Source organism: Camellia sinensis, chromosome 9 (genome assembly GCF_055761805.1).
Source record: "Camellia sinensis isolate YWXY chromosome 9, ASM5576180v1, whole genome shotgun sequence".
Classification (NCBI taxonomy): domain Eukaryota; kingdom Viridiplantae; phylum Streptophyta; class Magnoliopsida; order Ericales; family Theaceae; genus Camellia; species Camellia sinensis.
Window position 1 is genome coordinate 18,692,301 of NC_138969.1, and position 17,509 is coordinate 18,709,809.

A 17,509-nucleotide genomic window follows, 5' to 3' on the forward strand; every position below is an offset into this window, starting at 1 on the left:
TCTACCGTTTTGTGTCTGGTTTTGCACCAAACACTTGTGTTTTTGCTTTGGAGGGCAGGGAATGGCTTTTGGGACATCCCCACATTCCACCGGCCATGGCTTGAGGCCACCGGCTGTGTTTTGTTGCCATCGGCCAAATGTGATGGCCGGTCGGCCAATTTGACTGCCGGTCGGCCACTTTGATGGCCGGTCGGCCAAGTGTGGTTTTCAACAGATATTTCTGTAGACAGCTGGCAGCTGTCATTCTAGGTGATACCCCAGCCCATACCTGGACGTAGGTGTTCTGAGGAGCTGCAGATTGATACATATCTATATCAATCAAGCTCTCTCACATAGAAGGGAAGAAGAAGGAAGAGATATACAACTTGGAGCAAAAAATCTCTCTCTATATATATATTTTCTGCCTCTCTCTCTAAGGTTTAGGGTTTGTTTGTGCTCAAAAGTGCATTTTCTTTGCACTTTTGCACACAAACACCTAGTTCTCTACTCCCCTTATTGAGCTGAGATCCTTGGAGGTGATTCTTGGGGTGATTTGAAGCCTTTTTTTGGTCCAAAAGTTGCTGATTTGCTGCTGTGCTACAAGGGTAAGACTTTTGTCCATTTTTACCCCTTTTTTGCAAAGCTTTTTAGCCTATCTTGCATCTATTTTTGAGCTTAGCATATAACATAGAAAAGTCTTGTTTTTGAGTGCTGTAAATAGTTTGTTAGGGTGTTTCAAGCTTTGGGGTTGTTTGACCCCTCTTAAGGCTTGTTTGACCTTTGTTTTGTGCCATTTCGATTGAGCTCCGGGACCATTGTGTTTGGGCCTCCTCACCACTGAAATCTTGAGGGATTTCAGAGGTGAGGATGGTGCCTTGAGGTCCTAAGAAGGAGAGGGCCACCCCCTCTCCCTGTTGTCCTTGAAAAGGGCTATTTTTGCCTCTCGAGGGAGCATCTTGTTTAGGTGTATGTTGGCCATGCTTCAACTGATTTTTGTGCTTATTGTGTCATAATATGCCTCTATTTTTAGTTGGTTTGGACACACCTTGCATGCCTTGCATACATGTCTTGTAATGCCACATTTTTGCCTTAACATGCTTTAGGTGTAGATCCTTGTTCTAGCATGATTTAGCCTTAGCCTTGTGAAGCTTACATGCATATTTTGATGCGCTAAGGGACTGTTTTAGGTCATTTGAGTCATTCATGTCTTGCTTTGTATAGCTACCACGCAATCCCTCTTGAATGCCTTAAGCTTTGGCCTCTCTAGCATGCATTACTTGCATTGTTTCAGTGGTTTGGAACCACTTATCATGATATTTCAGTCCTTATAATCTGCTTGTATCCTTGCCTTTGATGCCTCTTTGATGCCTCTAAGAGGTTGTGTTGCATGCTCCATGTTTAAGCATTTGTGCATGCCTCCATGTGTAGATCATTTAGATGCCATCTAGGTGGTTTTTAGGACTTGCCTTAACATGATTTGGGACTGTTTTGGTCCGCTTTGGTCATTTGCTTCATGTGTCATTTAACCATAGTTTAAGTTCTTGGGCTTGGTTGCATGCCTTGCTTGCATTGGTAGTTGGATTTGGTGTCATCTTAACATGATTTTCAAAGTTTGATGTGCATGCCATTTGTCCATGATTATCCTCTTTTAAGTGTGCTTAAAAGATGTTCTTTAATGCTTAAGCGTTGGGCCATTTTTGCATGCATTGTTTGTGTGTGTATTTGCCTCCTTTCCGTAGCATTTTGGCTTCCTATTTAGACATGGCCGAGGCTCGTCCATATTGGTCTAAGTCCACCCTTTGGCATGTTGTTGCATGCTTAGCTTATGACATATTGTTGCATGTTAAAATGATGTTGCATTTGGCACGTATTCTCCTCCTTGTTTTGGTTGCTTAACATACCATATGTTTTGCATGCTTGTGTGTTGACATTGTGCCTTGTGTGCTCATTTAACTTGCATGCTTGTTATATGCCTTGCATGCTTCCCATATGCTCATGTTGCATGCCTAGTTAACACACTTAGGTTGCATTGCATTTGCATGCATGCTTCACCTCTTGATCAAGCCATGATAGAGGTTGAATGCCCCTTGGTTTGTTTATGTGCATTGCATTTCATTTGAAATCAAAATGCACACTTGATTCTTTGGGCCATCATGCATGGAAGTGCGCGATTAGTGGTTCGAGAATCGAGAATCATATCCCTTTGAGTCATGAATATGATAAGGGGTGTGATTGGTGCATACATTGCTTGAAATACATTGTCATGCCAAGTTCTGTCCTCTGCTGCTGTCAAAATAGATTCAGCAGGAATATTTGGCCGGCCGGCAGTGTTTAGTGCCGACCAGCAAATAATGTTTGGCCGAGAGTTCAATTGATGGTCGATGACCACTTCAAAATGGCCGGTGATGATCCCACCCAGCCGGTGGTGTTCTACAACACTCAGAGAAGCAACCTTGGGAGTTGTGCAATTTTCAGAAAAGCAGAACAATCAAAGCAGAGGCAAACTTGTGCATGGCGTTAGATTTCCGAGCAAACCCGAGCACGCACGCATTGGATCCTCTTCCCGAGGCCTCTACTGCTTTCTTAGCTTAGTTAATTTGCTTAATTAATTAGGTGGTCTGTAATAATTAATTAGCTTGTAGGTTAATTAATTTGTATTATTCTTTTGGTCCCTCCGAGCGAGGGTGAATTTGTAATAAGTGTGGGTGCGTGTGTGCTTGTCTTCCAACCCCCACTTCTTTCTCCCTTTTACTTACCTGCTTTGATGGTTAGTATTAGGACATGTTTACTTTAGCATACCTTATGCTATGTATGCGTGCATCATTCATTAGTCTTGCATGCACCAGGCTCGGCACATCATACTAACTGCATAAATATTTCAAATCTAACTTAAATACGTACTACTTGTGCATTTTAACATGTCATTTATACACTAGTCGAGCCTACTCTAGTGACATTCCCTATGCGTTGCATTAGGCATTTAAACATGGACTTGGATCATGCATGATTGCTAACATGTTCTTGTTTTGGCACGGAGTACTAGGTAAGCATTTATGCTTTAGCATACCGCATGCGTGTGAGTGTTGCCATAATAGTATGATTACCATGAGACTAGATGCTTATGCTATATAACTGCTTGAGTGCCTTTGGTTGGAGGTTGAATTAACTAAATTGGGATAATGCATTGAAACTGTGAGTTTTAAGCCCACTAGATAGTGGCAAAACCATCTTTTCTAAAGCCCACTTGAGGGTGGCAAAACCTGCATTTCAGCCTACTTGCGAATAGCAAACCATTTTCAAAACAAGCATGAAATGTTTTGTTCCAATTTAGGTGATTTGGTCTATACTTGTTTGCTGTGCGCATAACATAGTAATTCTAGGCTAATAACCGGAATAAGAACACATAACGTTTTCAAAAACGGATATCACGGTTAGTAGAGGCCGATCTTAGGATCGGGCGAGAGGGGGTGCTCATAGCTGACCTTCCCCAATCGTACCCAAGTTCCCGAGCCGAGGCAACTTTGGTGATGACGGACACGTGGCCTTTGGCACCGAGTCAGGGTTTCCTAAATTTCCCAAAATAAAATATTTAGGTGGCGACTCTGTATCTGGCAAAGCAGTCCATGTTTGGCACTTCTTTCAAAATCTATTTTTCTCAAAACGATTTGCCGGATTTGGACTCTTTGGTTTAGATTTAGAACCGTGACAATTTGAGAGTCCGAACTGTAGTGAACCCAAAATGAACAGAACGGGACTCATCCTCTCGGGGCGTTCGGGGACGTCTACAGCGCCACCGTCCGGCCGGCCGGGCCGGGTACGGTTGTGGGTCGGGTCGGTTCTTGTATTAATTTTTTGGATGAAATTCAATTGAATTCTTTCAAAAATTATTACGGGAATATAATTCAAATTTGAATTTCAAAATTTTTGTCCAAACACTTGAGTCTCCTTCAATCCGAATTTGTAACAGTTTAACTGAATAAAACTGCCAGCAGTTTCTGTCCGAAACTGCACTGTTTGAACAGATTCAAACAGATCAACATTCCAGTAGTTATCTATTCAATTCTGGGTTGCACCTGTTCATTTTGAAACCACATCTGTTCAGTTCAAAATTCAGCACCTGTTCGGCTCTATATATACCAGCACTGTCCAGCATTTTTTGCACCTCGAAATTCAGTCGGAAATGGTCTCTTTTGCTGTCCAGATTTTATTTTATGCATTATTCTTCATTTTAGTTTTAGAATAAATATTCAGAGAGTTAGAACACATGTTTGGTTCGCTGAGCAAATTTGTTTGAAGTGCTTCTACAAGTTTGTGAAGATTATTGTATCCTGGGAGATAGACGCCACTCAACCGTAAGCATCATAGCGGGGCGAATTTGTCTTAAGGACATAGTGTCACACACTCGACTTGGTCTTTGAATTTTCTTCTAATTCGGTTCAATAAATAAATTCGGTACGTTATTTATTTATTTTGTTTGATTTATTTCATTTATTTTATTTACACAGAAGATTGTTCCAACAATCTTAAGACAGATTCGAATTTATTCTGTTTACAGAATTTTTTCGTTTGTTTCCTTTTCTCTTTCTTCTTTTAAGAAAATTATTTTCTGTGGATTAACAAAATAATATTCTGGTTAGAAAAAAAATAGTGATTATATGCTATTTGACAGATAGTAGTAATATACTATCTATTTTCTTTGACAACTAGTAGTACGATACTGGTGTCATTAACAATTCAGAATATATTTTTGTGGAATTTTTTCAGAAATTAATTTTGGGTTTTAGAAATTATTTTCTGAGTTTTCATTACTTAAAATTCTGTTTTAGTTTTTTAATTATTGAAGTGTTATAGAAATTAATTTCTGTGTGGAATTAATTTGGTTAAATATAATTTTATTTTATTTCCAAATTAATTGAAAAATAAAAGTTATTTTCTTATTTCTTTTATTTTTTTACAGAATTTAATTTCCTGTGTGGAATTAATTTGGTTGAATAAAATTTTATTTTATTTCCAAATTAATTGAAAAATAAAAGTTATTTTCTTATTTCTTTTATTTTACAGAATTTAATTTCATGTGTGGAATTAATTTGGCTGAATAAAATTTTATTTTATTTCCAAATTAATTGGAAAATAAAAGTTATATTCATGTTTCTTTTATTTTTACAGAATTTAATTCTGTGAATTTGGTTTATTTTTCTGTGTAGTGTAAATTCTAATTCTAATTTTGTTTTATAAATTAGAATTGATGGCTACTGAAACTAATCCCCAAACAAGTATTACTGTCGTGGCTGCAATGACGCCAACCCCCTCTCCTATTGTAACAGTACCAGTAAATCACGGTGAAAAGCCAAAAAAGTTCTCAGGAACTGTTTTTAGAAGATGGTATAAGAGAATGATATCTAAAGGAGGGGAAACTAAGAAGTACAAGTTTAATGGCATGTGTTACATTTGTAACAAAGAGGAACATCGAGCCAAAGATTGCCGTTACAAACATAAAGGCAAAGGAAAATCAAGTAAGAAGGTTGCTAAAGCCAAAATGACCGAAATGGATGAAATTTCCAATGGTGTAGATGTCATAAATCTTTCTGCAGTTGTTTTCGAGGCAAATCTTGTCGGAAATCCTAAAGAATGGTGGATGGACACTGGTGCTACTCGCCATATCTGTGCCGACAAAAAGATGTTCACATCTTATTCTACAGTGGGCAACGGTGAACAACTTTTTATGGGTAACTCCTCAACTTCCAAAGTTGAAGGACAATGAAAGATTGTTCTCAAGATGACATCAGGAAAGGAACTCACTCTCAACAATGTGCTGCATGTACCGGACATTCACAAGAATCTTGTATCCGGATCTTTGTTGAGTAAGAATGGGTTTAGGCTAGTTTTTGAAAGTAACAAGTTTGTACTTACCAAAAACGGGGTGTATGTAGAAAAAAGGTTACATGTCTGATGGTCTTTTCAAAATGAATGTAATGACTGTTGTACCCTCAGTTATTAATAACAATACATCTTCTTCTTACTTACTTGAGTCTTCAAATTTATGGCATGGTAGACTAGGACATGTTAATTATGGATCTTTGCGTAGATTAATTAATATGGAATGTTTACCTAAATTTGCAATTGATTCAAATCATAAATGTGAAATTTGTGTTAAGGCAAAATTATTTAAAACTCCTTTTCATTCAATTGAAAGAAGTACGGAACCACTTGAATTAATTCATAGTGACATTTGTGATTTTAAATCAATTCAAACTAGAAGTGGGAAAAAGTATTTTATCACTTTTGTAGATGACTATACTATATATAGTTATGTTTATTTAATTCAAACCAATGATAAATTTTTGGAAACTTTCATTTAATATAAGAATGAAGTTGAAAATCAACTTGGTAAGAAACTTAAGAAACTTAGAAGTGATAGAGGTGGTGAATATGAATCACCTTTTGGTGAGTTTTGTAAAGAACATGGAATAATTCATCAAACCACCGCTCCTTACTCACCTCAGCAAAATGGAATTGCTGAAAGGAAAAATAGGACTTTAAAAGAAATGATGAATGTCATGTTAATCAGTTCTGGATTACCTCAGAACTTGTGGGGGGAAGCAATACTTTCTGCTAATTATATACTTAATAAAGTACCCTGAAAGAAAGTGAATCAAACACCTTATAAATTGTGGCATGGAAGAGTACCATCCTACAAATACTTAAAAGTGTGGGGATGTTTGGCTAAAGTGGCTATTCCTAGTCCTAAAAAGACTAAGATAGGTCCTAAGACCATTGATTCCATTTTCATTAGTTATGCTAAGATTAGTAGTGCATATCGGTTTTTGATTCATAAATCAGAACATTCCGAAATGCATGTAAATACTATTATTGAATCTCGGAATGCATCTTTCTTTGAACATGTATTTCCAAATAAGATTGGACAAGAGACTAGTAACAATAAAAGATCTCATAATGCTATTACTAATCAGGATCAAGAACATGATCAAGAACAAGAGTTAGATCAAAATGAGGAAGAGAAACTTAGGTGTAGTAAACGTGCTAGAACCTCAAAATCTTTTGGTCCAGATTTTCTAACATATTTGTTAGAAAATGAGCCTTTGACTTTTAAAGAGGCTATGTCCAGTCCTGAAGCTCCTTTATAGAAAGAAGTTGTCAACAGTGAAGTTGAATCCATCTTGCAAAATCACACTTGGGAATTAGTGGACTTACCACCAGGTTGTAAACCTCTTGGGTACAAGTGGATTTTCAAAAGAAAAATGAGAGTGGATGGATCAATTGACAAGTATAAGGCAAGACTTGTGGTCAAAGGATTTAGACAAAAAGAAGGTCTTAATTACTTTGACACATACTCACCGGTTACTAGAATAACATCCATTAGAATGCTAATTGCCATTGCATCTCTATACAATCTAGAAATTCATCAAATGGATGTGAAAACCGCTTTCTTAAATAATGAGTTAAATGAAGAAATTTACATGGAACAACCAGAAGGGTTTTCTGTTCCAGGAAAAGAAAAGAAAGTGTGTAAATTGGTTAAATCATTATATGGTTTAAAACAAGCGCCTAAGCAATGGCATGAGAAATTTGACAAGGCAATGATGTCAAATGGATTTAAAATTAATGTGTGTGACAAATGTGTTTATATTAAAAACACTGACAAAAGTTATATCATTGTATGTCTTTATGTAGATGATATGCTCATCATAGGTAGTAATAATGACATGATTAAAACTACTAAGAAAATGTTGAATAAACATTTTGACATGAAGGACATGGGCATTGCTGATGTAATTCTTGATATGAAAATTACCAAAACATCAGAAGAATATGTTTTGTCACAATCTCATTACATTGAGAAAATACTTGACAAATTTAGCAACGATGATAATCATCTTGCTAGAACACCTGTAGATATTAATTTGTATCTATCTAAGAATGTACAGGAAAGTATTTCTCAATTAGAGTATGCCCAAATTATTGGAAGCTTAATGTACTTGATGAACTGCACTCGCCCGGATATAGCTTATGTAGTAAGTAAATTAAGTAGATATACGAGTAATCCGGGAATAGAACACTGGAAAGCAATTATAAGGGTTCTAAGGTATCTCCGATTTACTCGTAATATTGGGTTGAATTATACTAGATATCCAGCAATACTTGAAGGATCTTGTGATGCAAATTGGATATCGGATACTAGAGACTCAAAGTCCACCAGTGGGTATGTCTTTACTCTTGGTGGGGCGGCTGTATCTTGGAAATCTTCCAAACAGACTTGTATTGCTAGGTCTACTATGGAATCATAAGTCATAGCTTTAGACAAAGCCAGGGAAGAAGCAGAATGGCTTTGCCACTTCCTTGAAGATATTCCAATATGGCCAAAACCGGTGCCTGTTATATGCATACATTGTGATAGTCAATCAGCAATTGGTAGAGCACAGAGTCATATGTATAACGGTAAGTCACGACACATTCGTGGTCGACATAATACCATAAGACAACTACTCTCTAATGGAATTATTTCCATAGAATATGTCAAGTCTAAAGACAACATAGCGGATCCACTAACCAAAGGGTTAGCAAGAGAGTTAGTTGAGAATTCATTGAGAGGAATGGGACTAAAGCCTATTAAATAAAAGTTACCACAACGGTAATCCAACCTAGTTGACTGGAGATCCCAAGATTTAGATTCAAAGGGACAACTGAGTTGTGAATGACTTAGAAGGATCACTGGGGAGTCCAACTCCTACCCATTTCTATGATGAAATAGTGATGTTTGCGGCGTTTTAGGTTAAGTAAAACTTTTAATGATTCTTATATCTAGGTTAACCTAGTGGAGTATGGCAGTATACTCTTCATAAGAATCACCTATGTGAGTGTGAATTGGGCCGGTTCTATGAGATTTGTGAAAGGCTACAATTTTTTAGAGCACTCATGAAATACCAGGTTGTTCAGGGCCAAAAAGAACACAATAGTAAGAACTAAACTGTGTCTGGGGATATACTGTGTGAATTCTATTGTCTTGATTTACACAAACGGCTGAACAATTCAAGACATCATGTTCACGGGTTAGCTAGTAAATCCGATAGTGTCTCACAAGGGAAGGTTGAAAGCCAAAAGCTACCTATCCTTTGCAGAATATTTCCAATTTTTGTACTCTCTGTAATTAGATCATGTTGTTGCATTTTCTCTCCGTCAAATTCCATTCATGTGGGGGATTGTTGGAAAAATTGGTTTATATAAGCATATTTTGGGCCAACTTTGAGCCCAAAATTGAGTGGGCCCTGAATGTCTTTTGGGGTGGGTCCGAAGAGGTGAAGTGTTCCTTGCCGCGTAACAAGTCACATGATGAAGACGGTTCGTCAAAACCATTTATGAGTAAATGGGGACATGACGTCGTTTTCGGGTTCGTGGAATAGGAAATTTAAGGAAGTAAATGTGGGTTTCTTTGGAAAGGGTTGTCCTACATTGAAACTTTAAGAGAGTTTATTTGTGTATATAAGCTCTAGCCTACAATACTTGGGTTGGCCCCCAAGGGGCACCCCAAGTTTGTAGAAGAGGGGAGTTATGGACAAAGTGAACCTTAGCCCAAACCACCACACACACGCGCGCGCCGCCGTCCGTCCGGCCGGGCCGGGCGCGATTGTGGGTCGGGTCGGTTCTTGTATTAATTTTTTGGATGAAATTCAATTGAATTCTTTCAAAAATTATTATGGGAATTTAATTCAAATTTGAATTTCAAAATTTTTGTCCAAACACTCGAGTCTCCTTCAGTTCGAATTTGTAACAGTTTAACTGAATAAAACTGCCAGCAATTTCTGTCCGAAACTGCACTGTTTGAATCGATTCAAACAGATCAACATTCCAGCAGTTATCTGTTCAATTCTGGGCTGCACCTGTTCATTTTGAAACCACATCTGTTCAGTTCAAAATTCAGCACCTGTTCGGCTCTATATATACCAGCACTGTCCAGCATTTTTTGCACCTCGAAATTCAGTCGGAAATGGTCTCTTTTGCTGTCCAGATTTTATTTTATGCATTATTCTTCATTTTAGTTTTAGAATAAATATTCAGAGAGTTAGAACACATGTTTGGTTCGCTGAGCAAATTTGTTTGAAGTGCTTCTACAAGTTTGTGAAGATTATTGTATCCTGGGAGATAGACGCCACTCAACCGTAAGCATCGTAGCGGGGCGAATCTATCTTAAGGACAGAGTGTCACACACTCGACTTGGTCTTTGAATTTTCTTCTAATTCGGTTCAATAAATAAATTCGGTATATTATTTATTTATTTATTTTTGATTTATTTCATTTATTTTATTTACACAGAAGATTGTTCCAACATCTACTTGTTTTGGCACCGGTATTAACAGTCTCTCTTTCACACCTTAATTGCAGTATGTCTTCTTATGATGCAATTACATCGCATTTGATGGTATATTACTGTATTTGTGGCCAAACCCATGTGATGAATCAAACTGATTATCAAACATTCACTTCACCACTTTTCTTGGATTGGAAGTGGTGGGGGCAGAAGAGATTTAAGTGGAGTTTTCCCATAAGTTGAGTTTATAATGCTCCTCTCTGTCCATATTTTTAGATAATACTTATAATACATATTTATAAATGGATGAAAATATGCTATATGCCATATTCTTTTTCAATGATTTAAATATAATTATGTCTACCTGCATTGTATGTGTGTATGTATATATATATACATGCTTACCAGTATCACCATCTTAAACGAATGTTGGATCATTGATAGAAATGGGAGTGCCAAGTCTTTGGTTTTTTCTGTTTTTAACATGAACACATTGATGATTTAGAGACTTTCATTGTGTGCTTCTATTAGTTTATGATTTGATTTAAAAATTTAGGATTTTGAATGTTTTGTTTGTGTTAGGAATTGATTTTGTTGTGTTCTTAATTTTATTAGTTTTAATTCATTAATTATTGATGTTCTAAAGTAATGGCGGAAAAACAGGCCCAAGTTTTGCTTTTTAAAGAAAAAAAGTCCAATCCGTAGATTGCCCGCATCATATTTGCATGAATCGCAACCTGTACTGCAAGCGGTTGCAGGTTCAATTTTTCCCAAACCGCAGAAATGTGGGCGGGTGCAAACCACAATCCAAACCATCCAAAATCGATCCGTGACCACCTTACTCACAATCTCAAACATTGACGTATAGATTGGGAAAAAAACAATTGAGAAAGTATGCCCATACTAGATGAAGTTCAGATTTGATAAAATTGAAAATCTCAGTTTTAAAAGTGAAGTTGATGCATTATGGGATCAATATTTAACTATGTCAATAATTTAAATCGTTCATCTTATATGATAAGTGTAGACACCCCATTTTTGACCGACCTTAAGACTCAGACGTCACCGATTGAGCGCTTGGTGATGTTGCATATCGTGCTCGTTCAGAAGCCTCAGAGTCGCGGCCGTGAGCCCTGCCTCCGGACTTCCGAACCTTCTTTTGTGCCTTGCCTCGGTTTGCGAACCAGACTCGGTTTTCTCTGTTTCTTTTCCTGAGGGGAGGGAGAGGTCCCGTAGACCATCTCTCAGTGGCCGTGGGCTACATTTTTTGGCCGTAGGCCATTTTGCCCATTTCGGAGCCCGGTTTCCGGTTTTTCGGGACCGTTGGCCGTGTGCCTCGGTTCGAGACCGCTTAACCATCTCCGTTTGCTCTAAATTTTGGCACATATCTTGTTTAATCCCTTTTGAGGGACACTGAGGTCTGAGAGACCCACTTCGTGGTCGAATACCACTTTCGGTGTTTAACAGGCAGTTTTCGGGGCCCCGAACTGCGCGTTTTGGCCCCCGAACATTCGTTTTGCATCAGTTTTCGTTCATTTTTGGCAGGTACCTCTGTTTTATCACCAGGAAGACCATAGAAGGGTGGGAGGCCAGCAATTGTCTCAGCAACCAGTTTTATTCCTCCGGCGCCCTTCGACGCCCGTTTTTTCTCACTTCCGAGTCAATGTTGAACAACCTTGGACCATTTTCTTGAACTTTGAACCACATATTTGTGTTGTACACATATGGGAGGACAGCAAAAGTTGGTGGCGGGCCATTAATTCCACCTGACCCTTTTGAACCCTTCCTAAAAATGGCTTGTTTTCTCTCATGTTTCACTGTTTCCAATTTTGAACCACAGGATTGTGTTGAGGGCACCTGGGAGGACACCTTTTTGTGGTGGCCGGCCAAAAAATCAACTTGAGCTTTTTGACCCCTAGCCAGCCGGCCATGGGGGGTAGCCGGCCGGCCACCTGCAACTCCAAAAGCTGGCCGGTCATGATCCTCACAAAGTGTACTTTACAGCTGTATAGCTGTTTCCCCCAAAAAAGATCTAAATCCGGGGGACAGCCTTTGGGGAAAGGACTTGGTCCTTTTCCCCCACCCTTTCCTCCCATGCTCCCCCTCTCCTTGGTCCATATAACCAGCTGCCATCTCTTGTATTAGGGGTTAGAAAAAATTGCCTTCAAGTCTTGCATCCAAATCTCCCTCTATCTCTCCCTTTCAAGCAAAACATCCAAGTCCTACACCTCATTTCTTCATCACCACCAAGCACCACCACCACTACTCCATTTCCAGCAGTTTGGGGAGCTTTCCAGCAGCTAGGAGGCACCACTTCTCAAGCCAAGAAGCAACCAAAGGCTTGTCTTCAAGGGTGAGTACCATTCCTCCCTTTTTGAGCTTATTTTTGCAATATTCCTTAGCCATATATGCTTACTGTTTTGAGCTCCGGACCTAACTGAAAGTGGCCTTATTTTGAGCTCTTTTTCACTTTTTCTTAAGGGCCTCTCACCATTTGAGGTCCCCATCTTGCACTTGCTTCATTATCCCCATTGAATGCCATTTTCTTGCATAGTATTTTTGGCCTATATGTGATCTGTTTTGGAGCATGATGTAAACTGTAGATAGGCTTATTTTGAGCCCCTCTTCAACATTGAAGAAGGGCTCATCACTGTTTGGGACCTCCATATGCCACTTGTCATGTTATATCCCTCTTTGGTCCCCATTTTTGCATGCTTTGGCAGCCCATTGTGCTTCTGTTTTTGGTCTTTTTACAGAACTGAAAATAGTCTTATTTTGGCCCATTATTCATGTTTCATTAAGGGCCTTTCACTGTTTGAGGCATATTTTATACGCTTTGTGTTATATCTCTCTTTTGGTCCCCATTTTTGCATGATTTATTAGCCTATCTTGCTTCTGTTTTTGGGCGATTTTTAGAACTGTAAAAAGTCATATTTTGGGTCCCTCTTCAACATTGTTGAAGGACCCTAATCTGTTTGGGGTCAGCAGCTGTGAGTTACTTCTTTATCTCGCATTTAGGGCCATTTTTGTATGCTAGTTTTTCCCTATTTGTGTTTGCTGTTTGGCCATGCTTTGAACTGTAAAAATGCTTATTTTGGGGCTTCCTTGCTTCTGTCTTTTCATTCCATGTACCAATTATGCATGCTTTGTATAGCTGTAAGCCATTTCATGTACCTAGTTTTGCATTTCGGGAGAAATTCCATGCATCGGGTGTCATTTCGCCTTGTTTTGGGGCTGTTTTCCCCCTCATTTTGCTACTGATTTTTGCATATTTGCATGTCATATTCCATGTCTTTGCCATGTCTCATTAGAGTGGCATTTCGGTGTCTGAGGGTCAGTTCTCGGTTTGCGTGCACGCGTGCACGCATTTCGAGGTGTCTTGTTTTCATCTGATGGCCTCCTATGTGAGTGTGGCTGAGGCTCTCTCATTTTGGTGTAAGCCCATTATTGCATTGCGTATGCCATTTCATCCATAGCATTGTGTATGCTCGGTCGTGTATTACCTTGTATAGCGTGTATGCCATTCCATGACATTGTATATGTTAGGATTGTATCTTAGTTGCATTTCATGCATGTCATGCATATTGCATCGTGTTCGGGATAGGAGTAACCCCAGGCACGGGAAACGAGGTACATGTCGTACTCCGAGTGACGGAATGTATCTCAATTCCCCAGTCATCGACACTCCGGATCATCCATGATGGAGTTAGGTCTTGTTGTGTTTTCATGTGCATTCATTTCATATTAAATTGTGCAATTCGACTCCTCGGCCATCATGCCTCGGTATGCGTAATTGGTGGCACGAGGATCGAGGCATACATATATTTGTGAAAATACATTGCTATGCCCCTTTCCTGCTCTCTGTTGCAGCAAAATGAAGAATCAGCAACTTTTCGGAGCTTGGCACGCTTTCCAAAGAATAACTGCTAAACAGAGGCTAATTGGGGCATCCCGGTGGATTTCCGCGCAAAGCAGCCTAACATACATCATTCATCAGAAGCGAGGCAGTCCCTGGCTTGCACGCCAGTTTTACAGCTTTCTTAGTTAATTTGTTAATTAATTAGGAATTTGTACATTATTCGGACTGTATTATTTGGACTGTAATATTCTTTTATTTGGGACTGTATATTTATTCGGACCCTCTGCGCGAGGGCATAACTGTAATAAGTGTGCGTGAGTGTGTTGTATGTCTCCCAAACCCACGTCTTTCTCCCTTTTATTTACCTGCTTATAATGGTTAGATTAGGGCATGTTTCAATTAGCATACAGTATGACAGCATATTTTGCATCATTCATTTGTTTTGCATGCACTGGGCTCGGCGCACCATACTAAGTGCATTGTATTTTCAATTCCAAATTGAATACATGTTAGCTGTAGCATTTCATATGCCATGTTTAGAATAGCCGAGCCTGCTATAGTTGTATTTTTGCATGTGTTGCATTAGGCATTTCTGTATAATTAGGATCATGCATGATTTCTAATAAACTTCTGTTTTGGCTTGGAGTACTCGGTAAGTTTTATGCTTTAGCATCCTTGCATGCGTGTGAGTGAATGCCATGAATAACATGCTTACCATGAGGCTAAATTCTTATGTGATATAACTGCCTGAATGCTTGTGGGTGAAGGTTGGGTTGTTTGGATTGGAATAAATCATCAACTGTTTGTCTTAAGCCCACTAGATAATGGTAAAACCATCTTTTCTAAGCCCACCCGAGGCTGGCAAAATCTGCATTTTAAGCCTACCTGCGGGTAGCACCATCAAACTATTTTCAAAGAAACAAACACGAAATGTTTTGTTCCAATTCAGACGATCCAGTCTATACTTGTATGCTGTGCGCATCACATAGTAATCTAGGCTAATAACCGGAATAAGAACACACAATGTTGTCAAAACTAGATATCATGGTTAGTAGAGGCCGATCTTTGATCGGGCGAGCGGGGGTGCTCACGAAGTGACCTTCCCCAATCGTACCCAAGTTCCCGAGCCGAGGCAACTTTGGCGATGACGGACACGTGGCCTTTGGCACCGAGTCAGGGTTTCCTAAATTTTCCAAAACAAAATATTTAGGTGGCGACTCTGTATCTGGGAAAGCAGTCCATGTTCGGCACTTCTTTCAAAAATCTGTTTTCTCAAAACGATTTGCCGGATTTGGACTCTTTGGTTCAGATTTAGAACCATGACAATTTGAAGAGTCCTGAGCTGTAGTGACCCCAAAATGAACAGAACGGGAGCTAACCCTCCCGGGGCGCTCGGGGACGTCTACAGTTTCTGGCGACTCTGCTGGGGATTTAGAGAACTTGACTCGAACTCGTGATATCTGTTTTTGACTACACTTGTGTGTTTCTTTGCATTGCATTTGCATTGGTGCGCCTAGGACACCGTGTTTGCCATCTGCTATTCCTGAACGGTTTGCCAGAGGCTTGTCTTGTCAAGGCATGACCATAAGGCTAACCGGTTGTGGGCTCTGCCAGTATGGGAACACAGACCCCGGTTTTACCGAGGCACCCTTTTTGACCATTCGACCTAGTGCATATTCGGATCCATAGTGACCATTCCAAACTAGGACAGGTTGCTTACCCGATAGGTTGTTACAAACCGCTGCGTGCGTAGTGAAATCCTAGCTCCTGACAAAATAGGACAGGGAAACCCTACCCCAACATAGGGGTGTTTTGGCTCTCACTTATCTGTTATGTGCTTTAGAGTGCGTCTCTACAGGAATGCATGTATCAGTTTGCAAGTCTGGGCATCAGGCCTGTGGGCATTACTATCAGTATTTGGGAGTCAGCTTTACCTGTGGGTATCAGACTCAGATTTTGGGGCAGAATTCAGTAGAGAGTACACTCACTCAGCTTTGCTCATGTGGGTTATCGTGAAATCAGGCTGAGGTACTGTCTGTTTTCTCTTTTGCAAGGTAGGTCTTGGAACCATAGCTTCAGAAGGCTCCGATATCCCCCGAGGTTCATCGAACTTGTGCTGATAGACTTTGTCAGGTCAGAGATTCAATTCAAGGGCAATCAGTGTTCCTTTGCCAGAGGCAAGGTAAAAGGGGCTAGTTGGGCACAAATCACCGGTTCAGCAGTTACCAGATCAGTGGCCCTTACCCACCCCACCAGTGAACAGTCAGGCTGAGGTCTCAGTTTCTACTGCAGGGATAGATACCAATCAGTCAGATGGATCAGCAGAGAATGTCAGGGATGGAGGCAATGATGCGCCAGATGCAAGAAAGTATGAAACTCATGCAGCAGGATGCTGCCCGTCAGGAGGAATTTGCCAAACAGCAGGCTGCGATCATGGCTCAGCTGGCCGAGCTCATCACCAAGCTGCAACAGCAAAGCGGCGCGTCCGCTTCACAACAAGTTCCTCCCCCAGCAGGAGCTCCAGCACCTGGGGAGACGCCAAACGTCCAGGATGATACGGACATTCTTGGCGGGCCGGCTCCGCCCCCAATTTTACCCCAACTATCCAAAACACCTACCAATCTACCGGACTCTCCCTTCGAGTTCGAGGTTGACCCCACAGCGTTGAAGTTGAGCAAGCTTGAAAAGTTGTTCAAGAAATCCCAGGGGGTAAAGTCCATCCCAGACATTGAGGACGGGTACACCGACGCAGCTGTAACTCTGCCGGACAGGTTCAAGATGCCTCACATCGACCGTTTTGATGGATCAGGAGATCCCATGGTCCACCTGAGCTTGTTTTCAGATGTTTTGCGCCCGATGGGCTTGACAAGATTACAAAAGCTCTCCCTTTTTGGCAGGACCCTGTCGGGTATTGCAGTCACCTGGTATGCCAAATTGGAAGATTCAGTGAAACGAAGCTGGGAGGAGATGGCCGAGGCCTTCGTTGCACAATATTCATACAATACCCAAATCGAGATTACGACCCGTGATCTTGAGACGATGAGGCAGGAGCCCAAGGAGAGCTTCTCAGAATTCGTGGCCCGCTGGTGGACCAAGGCCTCAATGATGACCCTTAGGCCCACTGACAAAGATCAAATTCGGATGATTGTGCGCAATCTCCAGCCCAAGCTTATGCAGAAAATGATCGTTCTCCCCTTCCCCACCTTTTCAGACTTACATGAGATGGGAGTACAGATCGAGGATGCTATGAAGCAGGGCCTCATTGACCAGGAGAAGGAGCAGCCCAGGAGGGCGTTTACCCGCAGTTCGAATGCGACCACCAGTGGTGATGCAGCTGCAAGATCTTC

The 17,509-nt window shown here is 40.3% G+C and overlaps 1 pseudogene; it reads right to left on the reverse strand.

Annotated features, from left to right (window-relative positions):
- LOC145799267 (4-hydroxyphenylpyruvate dioxygenase pseudogene) overlaps nt 1-17,509 on the reverse strand; it is a 31,522-nt pseudogene that overhangs the window by 840 nt on the left and 13,173 nt on the right.